This window comes from Triticum aestivum, chromosome 7B (genome assembly GCF_018294505.1).
Source record: "Triticum aestivum cultivar Chinese Spring chromosome 7B, IWGSC CS RefSeq v2.1, whole genome shotgun sequence".
Taxonomy (NCBI): domain Eukaryota; kingdom Viridiplantae; phylum Streptophyta; class Magnoliopsida; order Poales; family Poaceae; genus Triticum; species Triticum aestivum.
The window spans coordinates 734,520,867-734,545,423 of NC_057813.1; positions in this window are offsets into that span (position 1 = coordinate 734,520,867).

Sequence of the window (24,557 nt, forward strand, 5' to 3'; positions counted from 1 at the left end):
CCGCCACAGCAAATACCGGCCCAGGAGACGAAAACAATCTGAATGGTGCCGAAGAAGAATACAACCCCGATCAGCCCGCCTTCGAGCAGGCCGAACAGGAGGATGAGCAGGTCAGCCCAGAAGAACAGGCGACGGACGAATACCCGGAGGAGGACAGCTACATGCCCCCCTCCAAAGACGAGATTAGCCTCGGCGACGACGAGTTCAGCGTGCCTGAGGATCCTATAGAGCATGAGCGCTTCAAGCGTCGGCTTATAGCCACTGCGAGTAGCCTGCAAAAGAAGCAGCAGCAACTCCAAGCTGATCAAGACCTGCTCACAGACAGATGGGCTGAAGTCCTGGCAGCCGAGGAACACGGAATCGAGCACCATACGGCTGACCGGCCGGCTCGTGGCCGGGATAAAATGGCATACCAGTCCGCATACCATCCAACACCCCCACGCCAACATACTACGGCCCAGGGCAACAAAATAGGACAGCCAAGACCGATCTATGGATCGCGGGGGGGGGGGGGGGGCGCCTCGGCACGCGACGACGATCGTCACACCGGATACACCTTCAACAAGTCTGGCCGGGCCGAATATAGCCACCCAGAGCAATTCGACCTGCGTAGCCACATAGCCCGGCACAAAGGCGCCGCGCACCCCCTCTGCTTCACTGACGAAGTAATGGATCATGAATTCCCACAAGGGTTCAAACCTGTAAACATCGAATCATACGATGATACAACATACCCCCGTAGTATGGATCGAAGACTTTCTTCTCCACATTCACATGGCCCGCGGAGACAATCTACACGCCATCAAGTATCTTCCCCTTAAGCTCAAAGGACCAGCCCGACACTGGCTAAACAGCCTGCCAGCAAATTCCATTGGCAGTTGGGAAAACCTGGAAGATGCATTCCTCGACAACTTCCAGGGCACATATGTGCGACCACCTGACACCGATGACTTGAGCCACATTACTCAACAGCCCGGAGAGCCAGCCAGGAAATTCTGGACTCGGTTCCTAACTAAAAAGAACCAAATAGTTGATTGTCCGGACGCCGAAGCCCTGGCGGCTTTTAAGCATAATATCCGTGACGAGTGGCTCGCTCGACACCTCGGCCAGGAAAAACCCAAGTCCATGGCAGCTCTCACAACACTAATGACCCGCTTTTGCGCGGGCGAGGACAGTTGGTTGGCTCGCAGCAACACTACGCCATGGTACGTCTCCAACGTATCTATAATTTTTGATTGCTCCATGCTACTTTATCTACTATTTTAGGCTTTATTGGGCTTTATTTTCCACTTTTATATCATTTTTGGGACTAACCTACTTACCGGAGGCCCAGTCCATATTGCTGTTTTTTTGCCTATTTCAGTATTTCGAAGAAAAGGAATATCAAACGAAGTCCAAACAAAATGAAACCTTCGGGAACGTGATTTTCTCACCGAACGTGATCCAAAGAACTTGGGGTGCAAGTCAAGAAGCAACCGGAGCCTCCACGAGATAGGAGGGCGCCCCCCCCCCTATAGGGCGCGGCCCCTGTCTCGTGGGCCCCTCGGGCGGCCACCGACGTACTTCTTCTTCCTTTGTATACCTACGCACCCCGAAAACATCCAGGGGCACCACAAAACACAATTTCCACCACCGTAACCTTCTGTATCCGCGAGATCCCATCTTGGAGCCTTCGCCGGCACTCTGTCGGAGGGGGAATCAAGCATGAAGGGCCTCTACATCAACATCCTTGCCCCTCCGATGAGTTGTGAGTAGTTTATCACAGACCTACAGGTCCATAGTTATTAGCTAGATGGCTTCTTCTCTCTTTTTGGATCTCAATACAATGTTCTCCCCCTCTCTTCTGGAGATCTATTCGATGTAATCTCTCTTTGCAGTGTGTTTGTCGAGATCCGATGAATTGTGGGTTTATGATCAAGTTTATCTATGAATAATATTTGAATCTTCTCTGAATTCTTTTATGTATGATTAAGTTATCTTTGCAAGTCTCTTCAAATTATCAGTTTGGTTTGGCCTACTAGATTGATCTTTCTTGCCATGGGAGAAGTGCTTAGCTTTGGGTTCAATCTTGCGGTGTCCTTACCCAGTGACAGAAAGGGTTGCAAGTCACATATTGTATTGTTGCCATCGAGGATAACAAGATGGGGTTTATATCATATTGCATGAGTTTATCCCTCTACATCAGGTCATCTTGCTTAAAGCGTTACTCTGTTCTTATGAACTTAATACTCTAGATGCATGCTGGATAGCGGTCGATGTGTGGAGTGATAGTAGTAGATGCAGGCAGGAGTCGGTCTACTTGTTGTGGACGTGATGCCTATATACATGATCATGCCTAGATAATCTCATAACTATGCTCTTTTCTATCAATTGCTCGACAGTAATTTGTTCACCCACCGTAATACTTATGCTATCTTGAGAGAAGCCACCAGTGAAACATATGGCCCCCGGGTCTATCTCTTATCATATTTACTTCCAATCTACTTTTATTTGCATCTTTACTTTTTGCATCTATATTATAAAATACCAAAAATATATTTATCTTATCATACTATCTTTATTAGATCTCACTTTCGCAAGTGGCCGTGAAGGGATTGACAACCCCTTTATTGCGTTGGTTGCGAGTTCTCAGTTTGTTTGTGTAGGTGCGTGGGACTTTTGAGGAGCCTCCTACTGGATTGATACCTTGGTTCTCAAAACTGAGGGAAATACTTACGCTACACTTTGCTGCATCACCCTCTCCTCTTCGAGGAAAACCAACGCAAGCTCAAGACGTAGCACGCCACATTCTGGCAATTCGGATGGCCGCGACAATAACGGCAAGCCACGGCGTAACAGACATAAGCGACGGAACAACGACGACAGCACTGAAGACACGGCAGTCAACGCCGGATTCAGCGGATCCAAGCCCGGTTAGCGGAAGAAGTCGTTCAAAAGAAATAATCAGGGACCGTCCAGTCTGCACCGCATAGTGGAGCGCTCGTGTCAAATTCATGGCACCCCGGACAAGCCAGCCAACCACACCAATAGAGATTGCTGGGTATTCAAACAGGCCGGCAAGATAAACACCAAAGACAAGGACAAGGGGCTGCACAGCGACGATGACGAAGAGCCCCGATGTCCGAACACGGGGGGACAGAAGAAATCGCCCCCCCCCCCCAGGTGAAAATGGTCAACATGATCTACGCCACGCACATCCCCAAGCGGGAACGGAAGCGGGCACTAAGGGACGTCTATGCGATGGAGCCAGTCACCCCCAAATTCAACCCATGGTCAGCTTGTCCGATCACCTTTGATCGTAGGGATCATCCTACTAGCATCCGTCATGGCGGCTCAGCCGCATTGGTCCTAGACCCAATCATTGACGGATTCCACCTCACGCGCGTCCTTATGGACGGTGGCAGCAGTCTGAACCTGCTTTATCAGGACACAGTGTGCAAAATGGGCATTGACCCTTCAAGGATCAAGCCCACTAAAACCAGCTTTAAAGGTGTAATTCCTAGAGTAGAGGCCCGCTGTACAGGCTCCATAACATTGGAAGTGGTCTTCGGATCTCCGGATAACTTCCGAAGCGAAGAGTTAATCTTCGATATCGTCCCTTTCCGCAGTGGTTACCATACACTGCTCGGACGAACCACATTCGCTAGATTCAATGCGGTACCACACTACGCATACCTCAAGCTCAAGATGCCAGGACCACACAGGGTCATAACAGTCAACGGAAATATGGACCGCTCCCTTCGAACAGAAGAGCATACGGCAGCCCTTGCGGTAGAAGTACAATGCGGCCTACTCCGACAAACCAATCCGGCGACAACTTCGAGCACAGTCAAGCGAGTCCGGAGCACCCCGCAACAGGATCATCAGGAACTCCAAGAGCGTGATTGGAAGTCCGGCCTCCGCTCAAGCCCCTCCAAAGCAGCATTCGCACCATGCGCACACAATTACACACTCAAAATACCATGGGCATAGGCGGAGGCGCATCAACGACTCAGTCAATACTGCGGGTAACCACCAAATACCTTCATACTCTTTCCCTCTTACCTTTCAGGACACCGCGTTGGTGCAGCATCCTCAAAAGAGCCGAATTGCCGGACTTATAGGGGAGAGACATCCAAGGAGGCAACAGACGTTGTGTACCAAAGGAAATACCCAGGTGGAATCTATTTACGATCATTATACCTACTTTATCTATCTGAACATAGCCTGCCCCTGGATAGGACATGTTAAATAGTCCTATTTTATCTCTGCTTAACGCATCCATTGTAAACGTACGCTTAAACGTATTTTCCGTCAATGGAAGATTATATATAACATCAGCCTATTATTCTTATTTGAGCATTTTTTTCTCTTATAAATGTTTATTTGATATTGCATCCGTGCACCTTGGTGCGGTCAGTTTGCCAGGGGCTTTCATGGCGCCCTGTAATATGGCAAATAAAGTCCGAACACTTTCAACAGTGCGGCACCCCGAACTTATAGCACTATATGCATCAGCTCCGAATCATGTCTTGGTTCTACAGTTGGGATAGCCCGGCTCCCTTGTTTTGGTGCCTTACGTTCCACTATATCGGCTCAGGTAGCGCAGGGAGAACTAATGCGACTATGTCCCAGTTCTTTCGGATGAGCACCTCAGTAGAGAAAGCCGAAAACTGACCGGCATGATGTGGCGAGAGCTGATCGCTGTTCGAGAGGTTTTAAAATCCTTAAAGATTTTCCACTTTGGGCGATAAATCGGCTTTGTCCGATCTAGGCATGTATAGCACCCTGATTCGGCCTTCCGGATTCTAGGGGCTTCGCCGAAATTTACAATTGTAGACTTCTATGGCTAAGTGAAAGTTATAAAGCCGCATAGTCTGATTGCCTTGTTCGCTGCGTCGGACACCTCCTTAAGGGACCAAACATTTGGATAAAGAGTGTCCAGGTTTTCCACGAACACCCCAGCACTAGTTACGTGGGGGAGGAAGCCGACGACTGGCCTACTTTTAGAATTTTATAAACAACCGCACAGAAGGTAATATTTTAAATAAACAAAAGCGCTACATAGCGCAAGTAACTTCGTCTTTAAATTACAAACATGACAGAAGTGAATTCATTCCAAAATGGCGTCCTTGGTACACTCATCGGCGACGAGACGATTACCCTTCCTCACTCCATCATAGTACATCTTGGGATGGCAATGCGCCTTGCCCTCCGGTGGCCCGTCCTTAACCAGCTTCTCCGCATCCAGCTTGCCCCAATGCACCTTGACGTGGGCAAAGGCTCGGCGGGCACCTTCGATGCAAATGGATCGCTTGATCACTTCAAGCCGCGGGCAGGCATCCACCATCCGCTTGATCGGGCTAAAGTAGCTACTGGGCAGGAGCTCACCAGGCCACATCCTGACTATGAAGTCCTTCATAGCCAGTTAGGCCGCCCTGCGGAGTTCGATCAACTGCTTCAGTTGGTCTCTCAGAGGCATCAGATGATCGGCCCCAGCATACTGGGACCAGAACAACTTCTTCATTGAGCTCCCCTCCTGGGCACGGTAAAACTCCGCAGCGTCTGAGACGTTGTGTGTCAGATCTGCAAATGCCCCTGGAGAGCTCCGAATTCGAGTAAGTAAAAGAAACGCCTCCTCCACATGTTTGCTTTGCATAAAGAATTTCTTACCCTCTGCTATCTTTTTGGCCTCCTGGATCTCGGCTTTGGCCTTGGAATCTTTCAAATTTACAAGGGCCTTCGCAAGCTCGCCCTCCTTCATCTTCAGATCATGCTCCACGGACTCGCACTTCTTCCCGAGGTCCTGGAGCTCTTGTTGTACCTCTCCCACTCTAGCACTTTGCTTTTCGCGCTCCTTGCATTCCAAGGCCGCTTTGTCTTCGGCCTCGGACAACGCTTTCTTCAGGGACGCCACTTTGGCGGTGGCCCCTGTTACACAGTCACGACGCTTTGGCGTTAGATTGACCAATTTTGCATATCTTTAAATACATACGAATGGGGAATCGCTTACCTTTATTCTCCTCGAGCTGCCTCTTCGTGAGGCCAAGCTCTCCCTACGCCTGCTCCAGATCCCGCTTCAGTTCGGCAACTTCGGCAGTACGGGCAGCAGCAGCAAGCAGCACAGCCTGCTTATGCACACGAATATTTATTGTTAGACCCTTGCGGATTATAATTGACCCTCCGTTTGGTTTTTCTTTCCAAACACCAAACAGAGTATCAGGGGCTACTACCTATCGGGTGGTAATTTTACACATATTTATTACTCACCTCAAAGCCTGTCAAGAGGCTGGTGCAAGCTTTGGTTAGTCCGCTCTTGGCGGATGAAACCTTCCGAATCACCAAACTCATAAGAGTACGGTGCTCCTCATCTACTGAAGGGCCGCGAAGCGCTTCCAGCAGACAATCCGACGCCTCGGGCGCACCCGAAGTTCTCGATGCAGACGGCTCGCTCTCCTTGACGAGGGGCTATCTGCCCGAGTTCGGAACCATTGAAGGTTCCGGGACAGTGTTCCGCTGAGAGCCCGGCCTATTGTGGCTCTCATCGACACGATCCGTGGGGACCTTGAACCCCGCGTGTCCGACGCCTGGGACCCCGCCTCGGGGCGTCTCCAGAGTCACCTCCCCCCGCTCGGGGAGCCTGTGGGACAACACCTCCGTGTCATCCGCAGGTTGAGGAGTAATGGCTGTCGGAAGCAAATTGATCTCCGAATCACTTAGGGATCCGGAGGAAGACCCTTCGGGGTAAGCCCTTTCCGGACTGCACATATGTTCGGCGTTAAACAAAAGCTATAGCATGAAGTTATGATGGAGTGCGGACACTTACGATCGCACCGGGGGCTTCCCCCTGGGCAGCCACCCTTCCTCGCTATGAGCGGCCGTGGCGGAGTAGTCCGGAAGGGGTACCTTCCCCTTCTTGGACGCCCCAGCCTCCACCTCCGGGGCGGCTTTTCTCTTCTTCTCCCCCTAGTGCGGGGAGGTGGAATTTCTTCTTGATTCCCCCCGCCTCCGCGGGAGGAATCTGTCTCGTCGTCATCGGACGACAGGGGTATAACGGCCTTGCGCCGAGGGCCTTTTCCGCCCCCTGGCCCGCCTCTCCGGGCCCCTCATCCTTTCCGGATGGGGCGTGTTCTTCTTCTTCCTCCTCCCCCTCGCGGGAGGAGTCTACCTCTTCATCTTCGGACGAGGCTTCAGGCACAACCTTACGCCGGAGACCCTTTCGGATCCCCGGGGCCTTCTTCTTGGCCTTCTTCTCCGGCACCTTGTACGGTGCCGGGACCAGCATCTCCGTCAGGAGAGCGTCAGCTGGGCCCTCTGGCAGCGGAGCCGGGCAGTAAACCTGCTCCGCTGTTTCCACATAATCCTGAGGCAAATAATTATAACTACTTAAGGATCCCCCTTGAACATATTGGGAAAAACCGAGTCCAGTGGTAGTCTAAGAACTCACCTGACTAGGAGCCCGCGGTCCTCGGATGTGGGAGGAGGTACTTCAGAGGCCTTGAACAGCACCTTCCATGCGCCTTTGTGCGTCATGTCATAGAGCTTCCGGAGCGTCTGGTGTTCGGCCGGGACGAACTCCCATAGGTTGACTGCCCGCCTTTGACAGGGCAGGATCCGCGAACAAGCATGACCTGGATCACGTTGACAAGCTTGATGTTCTTGTCCTTCATGCTTTTGATGCATGTCTGGAGTCCGGTCGGCTCCGTAGAATCACCCCAGGACAGGCCCTTCCTTTCCCAGGAGGTGAGCCGCATGGGGGCTCCAGACCTAAATTCAAGGGCCGCCGCCCAGTTGGCGCCGCGCGGTTCGGTGATGTAGAACCACCCCGATTGCCATCCTTTTACGGTCTCCGCAAAGGAGCCGTCCAGCCAGGTTACATTAGGCATCTTTCCCACCATGGCTCCTCCGCACTCCGCTTGCTGGCCGCTCACAATCTTCGGTTTCACGCAGAAGGTTTGCAGCCATAGGCCAAAATGAGGTCGGATGCGGAGGAAGGCCTCGCATACGATGATGAACGCCGAGATGTTGAGGACGAATTTTGGGGCTAGATCATGGAAATCTAGCCCATAGTATAACACGAGCCCACGGATGAAGGGATGGAGAGAAAATCCCAGTCCACGGACGAAGTGGGCAACAAATACGACCCTCTCGTGGGGTCCTGGGGTCGGAATGACCTGCCCGGCGTCCGGTAGCCGGTGCGCTATGTCCGCGGCCAAGTATCCGGCCGCCCGAAGGTTTGTGATGTGCTTCTCCTTGACGGTGGAAGCCACCCACTTGCCTCCTGCTCCGAACATGTTTAGCTGTGCGGAGGAGACAAGAGCTTGGGTGCTGGAGCTCGAGGGGGCAAGAGTGGGCGAAGGAGGAGGAAGGCGTGGGTAAAAATGAGGAAATCTTATCCCTTTATAGAGGCACCGAAAGCGGTACGCCTCCCCACTTGCCCGTTGGGAATCGCTTGCTTCCCAAGCGCCACGCTTGATGGCGTGGTGGGATTACCCATACCCGTATTGATGAGAATCCCGTGATAAGGGGACACGATCTCTGCTTTGACAAGACGTGTCAAGGAAACCGCCTCGCAATATGCACTGTGGCTGGTTATGGGAAAACGGTTCGAATAATGACCCGACCGTAATGACACGTCACGTTGCCTAAAAAGTTGTCAGCAGATTGCATTTGTAAAATACCATTCTCTCTACGGTGGCATGTGAAGATCCTTTTGTGGATCCGGACACGGTTCAAGTGTTCTATAATTACTTTGGAGTACTCGGAGATGGAACCCGCCCTGCAATGCCGAAGACATGACTACGCGCCGGACTCATCATCATTGAAGCCTGGTTCAGGGGCTACTGAGGGAGTCCTGGATTAGGGGCTATCCGGACAGCCGTACTATATACATCGTCCGGACTATTGAAGCGTGAAGATATAAGACTCAAGACTTCGACCCGTGTCCGGATGGGACTTTCCTTGGCGTGGAAGGCAAGCTTGGCGATCCGGATATTATATTTCCTTCCTTGTAACCGACTCCATGTAAACCCTAGCCCTCTCCGGTGTCTATATAAACCGGAGAGGTAGGTCCTTAGAAGGCCGATCACAATTACAATCATACCATCATAGGCTAGCTCTTAGGGTTTAGCCTCTACGATCTCGTGGTAGATCTACTCTTGTACTACCCATATCATCAATATTAATCAAGCAGGAAGTAGGGTTTTACCTCCATTGAGAGGGCCCGAACCTGGGTAAACATCCGTGTCCCTTGCTTCCTGTTACCATCAGCCTTGACGCATAGATCAGGACCCCCTACCCGAGATCCGCCGGTTTTGACACCGACACTCGCTGTCAACATCACCAGGGTCATCTCGTCTGATCTTATACCGCAATGCACCGCATACCGGGCATGCGTTCAGATCCTCTTACGCACCACGATAGAGGATGCAGCCATTAGGGCATGCATGTATCTTCTGCACCGCCAATCCTAGAGGGCATACAACCTTCTTTGCTCTATACGTACTGTTGGGCAATTCTTTATCCTTTGGAAGCTTCTTCTTTAATATTTCCAGTAGCTTCTCAAATCCGTTGTTAGATACACCATTGTCTGCCTTCCATTGCAGCAATTCCAGTGTGATACCGAGCTTTATGTTGCCATCTTTGAAATTTGGGTACAACTCTTTTTTGTGATCCTCTAACGTGTGATCGAACTTCAACTTCTCCTTTTTCACTTTCGCATTGTCTATTTTCATCATTAATGACCCGGCGAAGATCATTATCGGGCACATCGTCTGGTTCCTCTTGATCTTCATCTTTCCCCGTTGCAGCATCACCGTATAAAGGGGGCACGTAGTTTTCATCATCCTCTTCTTCTTCGTTGTCTTCCATCATAACATTTCTTTCTCTGTGCTTGGTCCAAACATTATAGCGTGGCATGAAACCCTTCTCAAGCAGGTGGATGTGAAGGGTTTTCCGATTAGAGTAAGACTTCATATTCTCACAAATAGGCATGGAAAACACATAAAACCATTATGCTTGTTTTCCTGAGCCACTTCGAGAAAATAATGCACACCCTTAATGTACTCGGAGGTACGTCTATCACCGTACATCCATTGTTGGTTCATCTGCGTGCATTATATATAATTAAGTGTGGCAAAAACCATTACAGAATATCATGAATAAAGAAGTGACCAAATTAATAGAAGTTCATCATCACATTAAAACAAATTAATAGAACATCATTTTTTCTTTTAAAAAGAAGATAAGAACAGTAGGCTCACCACGGTGGTGTCGGCGACGAGATTGGTGCGGGCGATCGACGGCTGTGAGGACGGGGACGGGACAGGACAGACGGCCAAAAGTAGACAAATCTTGAGGAAAATGGAGTTTGGACAAGGAGCTTCGAGAGGAGAAAGCTTAAATGTGGCTCGGGAGTTTCATCGAACACCTCATGTGCATAGGAGGTGAGTTACAACACCACGAAGCTCTCCCACGGCCGGCCAAAAAAATAGAGCAGTGCAGGGGGTATATATAGGCATCTTTTTAGTCCCGGTTTGTGTCTAAAACCGGAACTAAATGACCACATTTGGTCCCGGTTCCAGACACAAACCGAGACTAAAGGTTGTGGGCCAGGAGCGAGGCCCATTGGTCCCGGTTCGTGTCTGGAATCGGGACCAAAGGGGTCAGACGAACCGGGACCAATGGCCCCCAAGGCCCGGCCGGTCCCCTGGCCTCACGAACTGGGACTAATGCTCCTATTGGTCCCGGTTCGTAGGAGAACCGGGATTAATGCCCTCTTCAGGCCTGGACCAAAGCCCTGTTTTCTACTAGTGGTAATGATAATGAAATCAAACATACGTGGCATCTCGTACAGTACGTATATTCGCAGTTTTCGTGTAAACCTAAGAGGGGAGGGGCACTCGTACAGGTCTGTATGAAGGATAGGTTGATTGATATATGAAAGACTGAGGTGGTTATTGCAAAAGTTATGTTCTATATGTAACTAGTGATAGAGGATTTTTCAAGAAATGTACCCTGCAAACCTTTCACATAAATCTGTACTAGTCATGTTTCATCCAATGGCTCAGGTTTGTTTTTTCTATTCTTTCACCATAGGCCCTGTTTCTATAGTCGCCCCTGCTTAAAGTGTATGGAAAGGAGGTAGTACCTAACACTGAGCAAATAGTGCTAAAAATGGTTACTGTGAAGGGAATCTAACCATCCATTTATTTAAACATGACTTTCAGTACCTATCAACTGGGAACGTAAGACAAAAGATGTGGGTGGCATGTTAGATGGTTAACGTTGTACTCTGTGACAGTGTTATAGAATAATAACCCGACGGCAATTAGCTAGTCCTAAGATTTTTGTAACATACCAGCTAGTCATGGATTCACATCTCCATCCTGGCGACAGATCAAGTTTCAGATCCGTGGTAGGTCGCTTGAATCCATCCAATGTCACTGAAATATATCTACAAGTAGCATCTTGGTTTCTGCTCAAGGATCCGAGGATTGGCGGAGAGCATTAGTGCAGTTATTTATAGGAGTTATCAATGCTCAAGATATTCTTAAGACTTAAGATAGAAAGGAAACTAAGCATATCAAATCCTTGTTCGCATAATCACCATATTCAGCAACTAATGATCTTAATTTGACCACCAACTAGCAATTATCTACTACTATGTTAATCCTTGTTTTTTTTTCACTATTTAAAAATATTCAGCGCCTTAGAATAAGGACGAGACAAAGCCAAAAGATGTGGGTGCACACCGTTTGTGTCAGAATAATAGTCAAGACGGAGGCAAGGTAGACAAAAATGTAGACTTGTTAACGATCAGTGGCATAGACGTCGACATATCAGGACGTACGTAGGTTAGCAACTCTGATTCCTTGTCCGAAGCATCTCTACCAGCTAAGTACTTCCATCTTTATTCATGGATCTGAGTTACTTCTGTGGGGTTCGAATCCTATGTATAGGAGGGGGGGGGGGGGGGCTTTGCGAGGAGTTCAAAGTCTAGTGCTTTTCAAGATTCCGTTAGGAGAAGCCATAAATTTCACAGATTTGAGCTCAAGGCACAAATCTCGCTTTTGACATTGGCATTGCAACCCAAGTCGATCACTGGCCTAAGTGTGAAAATGCAACGGAATATTACCACATACCTTCATTTAAGAATATGGGCTGAGAATGATTCTTCGTAATAAGTACCTACACTCCAAAACATTGTCCCAGGTGATGGTAAGACCGACTGATTCGCCTTTTTGGAAAGGACTCATGCGAGTGAAATCAACCTTTTTCAATAGGAAAAAATTTGTAGTTGGAAATGGTACTTCCACAAGATTCTCGGAGGATACATGGCTAGGGGAGACACCCCTTGCAATCCAATATCCCTCTGTTTATAATATTATTCAACGAAGAGAAGCTTACGTTTCAACAGTATTACAGTCAAATCCTCTTAATATCCAATTCAGGAGGACACTAGTGGAAAACCGTTGGGAAGTTTGGCTCCACCTTGTGAGAAGATTGATGGATGTTCAACTTTCTCAACAGCCAGATCGTATACGCTGGAAATTAGCTAAGAATAGGGGGTTCTCGGTTAAATCCATGTATTTGGATATTATTAACACTAGCGTCATTCCTAGTTTGAAATATGTTTGGAAAGTCAAAGTGCTTTTAAAAATAAAAGTGTTTATGTGGTTTGTCCACAAACAAGTCATCTTAACTAAAGACAACTTGGCAAAGTGAAACTGAACGGGTTTCAAAAGATGTAGTTTTTGTGATAGTGATGAATCCATCAAACACCTCTTTCTTGATTGTCCTTTGGGAAAGATTTTGTGGAGGTCAGTCCAGATAGCGTTTAATATAACTCCTTCGAATTCCATCAACATGTTATTTGGGACGTGGCTAGATGGGATTGACCTAGTAACAACGGGACATATCCGTGTAGGAGTATGTGCTTTACTATGAGAAATTTGGAACTGCAGACCCGATTTAGTTTTTAACAGAACAACAAATAATCATTTCTTGCAGGTTATCTTCAGGGCCACTACACTCATCTGTATGTGTTCGCTACTCACTGAGACGGAGGCCAGGGAGCATTTGGTTACTGGATCTATCCGATGGGAGATGGTAGCACGGGATATCTTCAACCGGTTTGGATGGCGGTCATGTAATAGGATAGGTGTTTAGTTTCCTATCTGTCTTTTGCCTGCCGGTTGTGGCTGTCCATGTTTCTGTTCTGGTGATCTTTGTTCAGCACATGTTCTTTTGTTTTAAAACTACGAGACTTTTGTTGAACTTTTTACTTATCACTAATATGGCCGTATGCATCTTTCTGATGCAGAGGCCGGGGCAAACCCCCTTTTTGAAAAAAAAGAAAAAAAAGAAAATGGGCTGCTGCAAGTGAGATCTGAGTGCCACTGAAAGCTTAGTGAAATCAGAGCCATGCATCCTATTTTCATTTCATTGCATTTGTAAGACTAATAACTGGATTGCATGAGTATAGAGTATCGGAGTCTTTCATAGTATTTCACAAAGTACATTCATGACGAGGGAGTACACGTGTAAAATTCTTTTCTAGAGCTAGCTAGGTATTCTAGATAGTTTTAATAATGCCCCTGCAATCGTTTGATGTGCCCATTTCTGCAGCAATTGTTGGTCCATCTAATTCTATGACTTAGGTACTTCATACAAAGTCATCAATATAGTTATTATTTGTGGCTGTTGGTTTATACTCCCTCTTGTTGAAATATATTGCCCGCCTCCCTCCATCAGTTCGAACTTTTGAAGCAATTAGCTGGAGCATGAAGTCAATACCCTCTCACCAATAATACATAAGTGTCGTTGGTTTAGTACAACTTTGTACAAAATCAACGTCACTTATTATGGTTTGGAGTTATTAGGTAATAGTAAACACGAAGTTGATCGAAGAACGAGCATCATCTATTTATATATTAAAAGTAATTGACGGGTACCCAGAGAAAAGATAAATAAGCGAGAAATTACCACAAAAATCATAAACATCTAGCCATTAATTTGGTGGACCCGTCACTTAAAAGACATAACTAACAGACTAGATCTAAAAGCGACCAATCTATTTTTAAAAATGTAATTTGGTGGACTATCGTTTAACTAGGAGACTAGATATATATAATGCGCCAAAAAAATATCTAAAAAGGTAAAAATAATGATAACGTACATAGGACATGGGCAAAAAAAGTTAATGTATGTGAAACATTGGCTCGTGCCAAACAATATGCACGCATGAGAAATAAATCTCAAAAAAAAAGCTAACGTACATGGGACATGGGCAGACAAAATTAATGTGTGTGAGACATGGGCTCATGCCAAACAATATGCATGCATGAGAGATTAGTCTAAAAAAACAATCTCTCTACGTGTGCTTGGATGCAATGTGCATACATGAGCCGTCCATCTAAAAAAAGCTAGCGTACATGCCTTGCAATATACATGCATTAATGGAATTTTTTGGAAGAAGAAAACCTGCGTACATGGCCATTGAAATATGCATTCATCACATGCTATACCTAAAATATGGGAACATCATCATAAAATAACTATCCATGTACATAGCTCTACACGCATATGCTTCGAACTCTAGCCGTGTACATCTTCCGTCAAGCCATGGTCGCCAACTTGCGAACATGATGTTGCCAAGGGGTATATCACCAACCACGGTGAGTCCGATTACATGTCGAGGTTCTTAGCCTACAGGCAACGGACCAGGACCAAGTCAGGAGTTGCATGACCCCTTTGATCTAGGTCGGAGCGATAGAAAAATACATATGCGAACAAGACCGATCAAAGTACCATGTTAACCGTGAGGTAGCATATATGTAGAGACGATGTGTCTTACTTCCTATTAACTATTCAAGCATAGCCAAGGAATCCGTATTTGATTATGAGCATTTTGACGCCATGCATGCACACATGGTTTACATCTTTGTTATGTAAGTTTGACTAGCCAAACGTGATTACATTTCCTTTTTAAAGAAACATTCTGTAATCAAGTTAAATATCTCTCTCAATGTCAGTCCTTTCGTCACAATCATCAAATATTATTCAATATAAAATAAATCCTGGAGAATCCGACAAACTTAAGCATGGCACGGCCAAATAACATACTATAATAACTTTTAAAATGGGTTCTAACTATCTTGGAATTAGGAATGCTAAAAGTAACTTTGAAAGTTGTAATGTATGTAATAGTTTGGACAGTGCTTTTGTCCGGAAGTAGTGTCCACACTATCTTGGAGGATGTTTTTTCCCTATAAATTGTGGGCACTGTTATAGTAGCAAACTTAGTGCACCAGCCTTAACTTACCTAAATCAAATGATCATGGAAACAAATATATAACATGACACTACATATAGTATATAAATGCACTCTAATTGTGTATACTAATCAGAGAAGTTACAGTAAAACACAAAAAAATAGTAATTAATATGTAAATCTTACACAACATTAGCAAATATTCTTATGCCTACATGGATACAATGAGATCTATTAAAATAGCGTTTAAAGAAATTATATTCCAATGCAACATGGTAAAATGATCGAAAAAAGGATCTAAATATAATATGCACAACACGACCGATCAGAAAATATACAGTGACAATGTCATGCATAACTACAAGTTAAATGGCAAACGGACGACATATTATTTTTATATGTAAATAAAATACCATGGCTCCGGTGTTTCTTTACAAATATCGAATAATAAGATCTCATTATTAAAATTTCAAAATTCTAGCCCGCGCATCGAGCGGGCCACTTTGCTAGTTATAACAAATGATGGTATGATATTCCTTGACAATTAAGCTTGATGGTAGCTAGCACTAGCACTATGTTATACTTGTGGAAAGAATAATTTGCGAAAGATAAAGATTTCGAACAAACAAGTGTACAGATTATTAAACCCATTAAGGAGCACTAGAATGGTGGCCAACCAGTTACATCATGTGGCGCATGCTGGTTGGTCACGATGAGAAACTTTTTGATTTTTTTAATTTTTTCTAAATGGTTGTGAGACTTTTCCCTTTTTCTTTTTGAGATGGATGTGATGTCCACATGACGCGAGAATATTTTTATAATTTTGAGATGAAGGTGAGATGCGCACAACTTCCTCTCAAGCGGCCTGCAATGGCAGGCCCCAACCACTAGTCTTCATCGTACGGTGGCCGCAAGCTCTGCCATGTTCACTAGCGCAGAAGCAATTGCTGGATGCCTTAATCCCGGGGTGGTCTGCCTCAAAAACCTAAATAATCCGGGGGTGTCAGTGTCACAGGTCATGAATGTCTGTCCATCACGTACAAGGAGAAGCAGTGGCTTAGCTGAGAATCTTCCACGAGGACTGCATCCATGTGAGCCTCCCGACGCCAAACATTGATTCCATCCTTATTATTTTATTTTATTTTTTCAAGGCCATCCTTATCAGTCTAATCAAACAACATTAGACAGCAAGCCTCGGACACGTGAAGAAAGACAACTTCTCATAGCGATTCGAATATTCGCTTGAATCTCGAGCGTAACGGTATACTAAACCTAACAACCCGCAGTGGAGTTAGTTGATAGTTCAACTTATCTAGCACTTGTGATCTCTACTGACCAGAGCAACTATCGGGGAGATACCCATATACAGACTGTCTTGAATCTCAACTCGGAAGTCCCTCGAAATAGTTCATCGAAATGTCGACCTGCGCGCCAATGTACGTATGCTGTATTGTTCTTCGAAATATTTTTCCTATCTCTGGCATTATATACCCACAAATGCGCATGCTTATATATCAGTGGCACTATATTGCATTTGTTGTCATGTCTTTTCTTTAAGCCTACTAGAATTGCCAGTGTGTAACCTCAATGTGTTGAGTCATTACGTTGTATCTAAAAAAAAGATATCAGCGTCACTCTTTACCAGCATGCAACTAATGGGTTTGTGTAATCTCGATTACAGTGCGGATCATCTGACTGCTATGATGGATGACGTGGTGAAGCACTTGAAGAAATGGTCGTTCCGGATAGCAGTGATTATCAGCCTAGTCGCGCATGTTTATCTCATCCTCTTTGCGAGGATCCGTCGTAGCCAACCGTTTCGGTTTCGCGGATTGGTGAGAGCATTGCTGTGGGTGGCGTACCAGCTGCCTGATTGGGCTCCTGCATACGTCCTCGGCAACTTGTACCTCGAAGACAGGAGCGACAACAACCTGATTGTTGCATTCTGGGTTCCATTCCTCCTGTTAAACATCCGGCCAGACAACATCAGCGGTTACGCCAGTGAGGACAACAAGCTTTCAACTCGCAAAATTGTAAGTTCAGTTATGCAGATTGTTGGAGCCATTTATGTCCTGTTCAGGCATGATATTACAGGCACATCAGGAACCTTGCGCTGCGCGTCCATCATTATGTACGTCTATGGCATCGTCAAGTATGTGGAGAACTTTCTTGCGCTCCATCGAGGTGACTTGAAGGGAATCAGCAAGCGGTTTGAAGAGAAGAATAAGGAGGAGGAGCAGTCAAAGGGCTTCTGTCCCTGTGACTGCCGTAAGTGCACAGAAGGTACTCTGTGTTATCCGCAAGCCCGTCTGATTGCTCACCATCTGCTGCTTATCCCGTTGGGTGTCAGTAACTATCCCCGTAAATTTCATGCTAGTATATCCTCTTACGGATGCGAGGATATACTCAAGGTGGTGGAGATGGAGGTGCAGCTCTTGTACGACCTCATCTACACCAAGACAGCTGTGGTCTACACATGGCATGGCTATCTCCTCCGTTTGGCCTCGCCGTTCCTCACCGCCGCTGCCATCGTGCTCTTTTCTTACCAATGTCAATGTAGCAACAAGATTGACCCAGAAAATATCGCTGTCACCATCACCTTACTGAGTACTACCTTTGTCTTGGATTTAATGTGGCTCTTCATGACTCTGGGGTCAACCTGGACATATGCATACTTGAAGGATAATCCAGGGCATTGGCTTCACCCTCAAGTTAATTGCGGCGGAATGTGGCACCAGCTGCGTCGCATTCTCCTATCTCTGGATCCAAATAGGCTCTTTGTCATTGAGCCAACAAAGTACAGCAGCTGGCCAGACAAAACCGAGCAGCTCTCGATGTTCATATTGGGCAGCACCGGTAAGAGCGCCAAAGAAAAATTCGACAATCAGAAAACCTGCGAGGCCATTCCGAGGGCAAGGCGAAACCGCCAACCGGAGGATCCAAAGTTGATGGGGCAAGCCAAGGACTTGTTGTTCAGCCGGATATGGGAATCATTGAAGTCAGCAAACTCGACAAGCCCCGAGGGGACACCCGCCGAGAGGAGCAGGCCACCTGGTGAAGGTCTGGAATTCGGCCATGAAATACAAGAGGTCATGCTTAGCTGGCACATGGCCACGGAAATGTTTCTCTTACTCTGCATCGATGATGGTAGCCAAATCTCCAGTTCTGAGTCAGTGTATGTGATGGCGGTAAATACGCTGTCGAAGCATGTGATTTTCCTGGCGGATGAGCGCCCTAAAATGCTGCCGGGACTCGAGGTTCACACACTGTTCGAATCAACCAATCATACACTGGAGGAGGTATGGAGGAAGAGGAACAACCCGGACAAGCCTTTTGAAAAACCTGACAAGGAACTCGCTCGCATCCTGCTAAAGATCGGGGGGAAGTATTCAAGGAAGCAGGAGACCTGCCCTCCCAAATACGTCAAGGAGATGGAGGTCTATCAATGCCGCTGCATGCAGGAAAATAACTGCATCTGGGGCTGTCAATGTCACTGTCATGCGGTGCAGGAGAATCCCTGCGACTGGAGTCATCAATCTTACTGTCACGCAGTGCAGGAGAATCCCTGCGACTGGAATCATCAATCTCACTGTCAAGCGGTGCAGGAGAATCCCTGCAACAGGGGCCATCAAAGTTGCTGCGATTGGAGCTACGATGGAACAGGTGACCCAAGTATTGTTCCTAGCGACCTGGGATCTTGCAAGGAAAAGGAGGAAAAGAAAGGCAATGACGACAGCCCAGATCAGGAATTAACTATCTTAGATGACCCAGCAATACCAGCCAAGGCCAGGAATATTATCTTAGCTGGAGTAAGTTTTTGTGAGGTGCTGATACATGTGGCAAGTGGTGGAAAAGATATGTCCGCAATGGAGGAAAAAAATAAGTACAGATTTCTGAAATTGATGCCGGAGTTTCGTGATAGTGGTAAACTGGGTGAAGTGGATAAACGTAAAGTGATCCTGGACCTCGTGTTCGACACATGGGTACGCATGGTGATCCATGCGGCCCTCCTATGCAGCAGAGATTCCCATGAGAAGCAGCTCAGCCGTGGCAGTGAGTTCCTAACCACCATATGGATGCTAAGCGAACACGCCAAGATCATGGACCATATTGACTAGCATCAGCTCCTCCTATACATTGGTTCTGCATGCATCTGACAAGCATTGCATCTCTGCTATTTATGTTTTTGCTCGGCATCTCAACAGTCATCACTGAATTGTACACGTGCTCATTCCATTATTCGTTGTATCTGTCAAATGTTAGGAGTTCGTTGGGTAAACTTTATTAAAGATTTTAAATTTCTAGTGTTGTGTTCTATATATGTTGAATACTGTATCGACTGTATATGTGGTTTTATTGAATAATGCTATACGAGAGCCTTTTTCAATTTCTGTTTGTCCGGTTTTGAGCAAGTCTGCAACAGTCTATTACGAGAGCATTTTACCGAAAAAGGCTTGCGCCCCGCTATATTAATATAGCAACCACCCGATACAGCCAGAAGTTCGATGCTGGGGCAAACAGCACAATCATGCCCAAAAGAAAAACAAGAGAAAAGCAAAAGAAAGAAATGCCGGCAGCACCGGATGAACGAAAGCTAAAGCATCCCGCAACTGCTGCGCCCACCCGAAACATCCACCACGCTCCAATGCCATCGAGTCGCCGCGAACCAAGCAACACCTCCAAGAAGGACTGCGACGACGATGATGCTGCTGCCCAGACGAATCCTAGGATTTCTCCCGTTACACGGAGGGAAGCGGGCGAGAGGTACTCCCGACGCCCTTCAAGAAGGTTGATGGCGCCCGCAGGCGTCACCACGTCGGTGCCGGGCGGACCCGAGAGGGATTTCGCCCTACCCCTCATCCCACAATCAAGGACCAACCGGCGGCTCCACCACGACAACCGCCCACCAACCTGCGCCACCACAGTCACGAGGACACCACCGTCGTCTCTCCACCGCAGACACTGCGAGGCAGGCAGAACCAAACGAGACCACCGCCGATAGGGACCAGGAGCACCACAGCCACGTACGAGGGGACAACCTCCACTAGCACAAGCCGTAGCAGACCAGACACAGGCGCGGTAGCACGCCGAACCCCCTGCCCAGCTGGGTCCAGATCGGGCCTGTTAAGCTCCTGCTGCCGCGCTGCAGCCAACGCAGCGCAGAGCCGCCGATCCCAACGACCGCATCCCGCCAGCCCAGCCGGAGGAGACCCGCCGGAGGCCAGACCAACCGCGCCCTGACCCAGATCGGGCCAACAGGGGAGGGAGGGCCGCCCCACGACAGCATTTTTCAATTTCCGTTTGTCCGGTTTGAGCAAGTTCCCATAAGTTTATTTATGTTTCGTCGTCCCGCCAACATACGGGCACACAAGTTGACGATCCGAAGGGCTATGTTCCAATAAGTGGTATTAGAGCCCAAAGTAACGCAGCTATAGGCGACCATAACGAATATGATGATTCTGCGAAGAAACTCAATGTGCTCGTCAGGGTGAGATCCAAGCCGATGCCAATCCAGTTCCCAATGTTAACCGAGACAAACTTTGACATATGGGCCGTCAAGGTGAAGCTAATTTTGAAGAATCTTAGGGTATGGTCGGTGATCGATGATGGTGGAAGCTTTAACAAAGACAAGATAAAGGCACCCATGTGGCCATCTCATTGGCCGTGCCTGACCACGTGATTTTGTTTTACAAAACGGAGGATTACACATGGCCTCTGCATAAGCATGATGCACATAGTCATCTATCTATACATATACCTATATATATATACCTATACTAATTTGGCACTTCCTACAAATTCTCACGTTAATTAGAAATATATACCTATACTAATTTGGCACTTCCTACAAATTCTCACGTTAATTAGAAATTAGGAGCCGTTATTCTGGTGGGACCGAGTTATAACGGTGTAGATCTAATTTCTGAAGGGACCGAGCTATAACGGTGTAGATCTAATTAAGGACTCCGTAGAAATTTATAACTCCATAGAAATTTATACCTATACTAATTTGGCACTTCCTACAAATTCCACGTTAATTAAAAATTAGGAGTCGTTAATCTGGTGGGACCGAGTTATAACGGTGTAGATCTAATTTCTGGTGGGACCGAGTTATAACGGTGTAGATCTAATTAAGGACTCCGTAGAAATTCCCTCTTTAATCAGAAATTAGGAGCCGTGAATCGGATGGTACCGAGTTATAACGATGTAGACCAAACGGCATAAAAAAAATTTGAACACAGTACAGACGCAAGCGCTCATATACACGCGCATACACTCACCCTATGAACGTACACACGGTGTAGACCAAACGATGTAATTTTTTTTTGAACACAGTATAAAGGCATGGCACAATACTCATAGCAAGGATTTCTCCTAGAGCTACCGCACACCACCACCGACCCATCCAAGATGTCGCATTTTACAAAGATTATACCCATCCCATGGTTATAGGGCATATATACTCAACCAAAAAATGATCTCAAGGTCCTTTTCGCCCTTTACAAAAATCGGCAAACACACATTTGGGAAAATTTAAGCACAAAACACCATGCTGAATCGGAACCTAGAAACAAATGTCTATACCAAGAAAAAGAAATCAAAAGAGTAACTAGGATGTGATCGGTACTACCTTCGTTTGCTTGCAGAAAAAGAAATCAAAATGATCTCAAGGTCCCCGGGTCGTTTTTGGCCTTTACAAAATAGGCAAACACACATTGGTGAAAATTTAAGCACAAAAGACCATGCTGAAAGGGTTAATTGGAACCTAGAAACAAATGTCTATAGAAAGAAAAATAAATCAAAGAGTAACTAGGATGTGATAGGTACTACCTTCATGCATTGCTTAACCATGTAGTGTTTGCGTTAAGGTAGTATGATCGTTATGTAAAAGACATGGACAATGATTACCATGCAGCAAAACTTTTCTCAAAAATCATCCTGAGGCTTAAACTTTTGTCTTCTATTTGCAGCAATTGGGTTAAGCATCTTATTCGCAGTGATTTAGTAAACGACCACTTGTCTGCTAAGGATATGATGTGTGACATTCTGCTGATGATGTAATGCGGCAAATCAATTTTTTTTTCTTTCTTTACACTGCCAGTGGTTTGAGAAGTAAAAGCTTTGCCGCTATCTGTTAGTGTAACACTTGGATGAATACATGTCACTTCTTTGGACGCTAGTTACTTCTGGTGTGTCTTACATAGGAAATGTCATTTTTAGCAGAACTTCATCATACGCGCCGAGCCTGGATCATAATTTTTTTGTCAGATAGTTTCTATAGAAGACTTAAGTCCTCTATGTCTGTGGGTATTGTTCAGGTAGGTAGTTTATAATAAGAGTTAGAAATAAGCACTGTTGTCCGCCTTTCATTGTAGTCATGCTTCTAGTTGTACTATGATGCCTGTAATGTTGGAAGTACAGCAACTTGCAAGAGTTGTTTCCGAATTTTGACCTTTTTATGTCCTATAGCACTGAGACTACAAGGTTCATGGCTATGTGAGTGCTCTGATTTTCAGCTCAAGTCTCCGACACAAACTGAAAGCCCAGACAGTATTGATAGGACTACAGATCTGTTAGAGCATCTACAGCCGCGCCAAACTAGCGCCGCGCCGTAAAAGTGGGCGTTTTAGCGCGCGCGCAACCGGTGTAGTTGCTCCAGCGGGTGCGCAAAAACAGCGCGCGCGGCATATGCAGTTCAGCGCGCTGGCCGAAACGTAATTGCACGCCGTTTATTTGCTGCGCCGGCTCCCGCGCGCTTGCTCTCCCACTTCCACCCTCATCCGGCCGCGCAGCCGCCGCCGCCCGCGCCCCCCGGCGACCGTTCCGGCGCTTCCCCCGCCTATCCACGCGCCACCGCGCTTCCCCCCCCCCCCTCCTAGTCCTGCCGGCCCTCACGCGCGCCCGTCGTGCGAGGAACAGCGCCCGAGCGCTCGCTGCCGCGCCGCGCCCGCAAGGTGTTCAACAAAACGCCTACAAGGTATGTATTGCTCAAACTTCATGAATTTGGTGCATGTTTTTAATTGTAGTTTTTATAGTATAGTATTGAACATTGTAGATGAGTTCGTCATATGATTCTTCCGAAGAAGAATTTGATATGGAAGAGGAGGAGGATCTTGCAATGATCCTAGCTATGCATATCAATAAAAAACCGAAGCACGGTGGTTCGGTTATGGGTCGGGAGAAAATTTGGAGAGATAGGATTGATGCCCATAAAAGATTGATGAGGAACTATTTCGTGGAGAATCCCACATACCCGGAGTCGTCTTTTCGTCGCGGCTTTAGGATGAGCACCAACTTGTTCAGGCGCATTGCAGAAAAACTAGCGAGCCATGACCAGTTTTTTCAGCATAGGAGGAATGCCGCCGGAGAGCTCGGGCATAGCACCTTTCTGAAGGTGACAACTGTCGGTGTCAAAACCGGCGGATCTCGGGTAGGGGGTCCCGATCTGTGCGTCGAGGATGATGGTAATAGGAAGCAAGGAACACAGATGTTTACCCAAGTTCGGGCCCTCTCGATGGAGGTAAAACCCTACTTCCTTCTTGATTAATATTGAAGATATGGCTAGTACAAGAGTAGATCTACCACGAGATCGTAGAGGCTAAACCCTAAGAGCTAGCCTATGATGGTATGATTGTAATTGTGATCGGCCTTCTAAGGACCAACCTCTCCGATTTATATAGACACCGGAGAGGGCTAGGGTTTACATGGAGTCAGTTACAAGAAAGGAAACACAATATCTGGATCGCCAAGCTTGCCTACCACACCAAGGAGAGTTCCATCCGGACACGGGCCGAAGTCTTGAGTCTTGTATCTTCACGCTTCAATAGTCCGGACATTGTACACAGTCCGACTGTCCGGATACCCCCTAATCCAGGACTCCCTCAGTAGCCCCTAAACCAGGCTTCAATGACGATGAGTCCGGCGCGCAGTATTGTCTTCGGCATTGCAAGGCGGATTCCTCCTCCGAATACTCCGAAGTAATTATCGAACACTTGAACCGTGTCCGGATCCACAAAATGATTTTTACACACCGCTGTAGAGAGAATGACATTTCACAAACGCAATCTGCTGACAACTTTTTTAGGCAACGCGACGTATCATTACGGTTGGGTCGCAATTCAACCGCTTTCCTGCAACCAGCCACAGCGCACATTGTGAGGCGTTTTCCTCGACACGTCTTGTCAAAGCAGAGATCGTGTCCCCTTATTACGGGATTCTCATCAGCACAGGTATGGGTAATCTAACCGCGCCGCTAATCGCGGCGAGTGGGAGGCAGACGGGTTCCACCAGGCAAGTGGGGAGG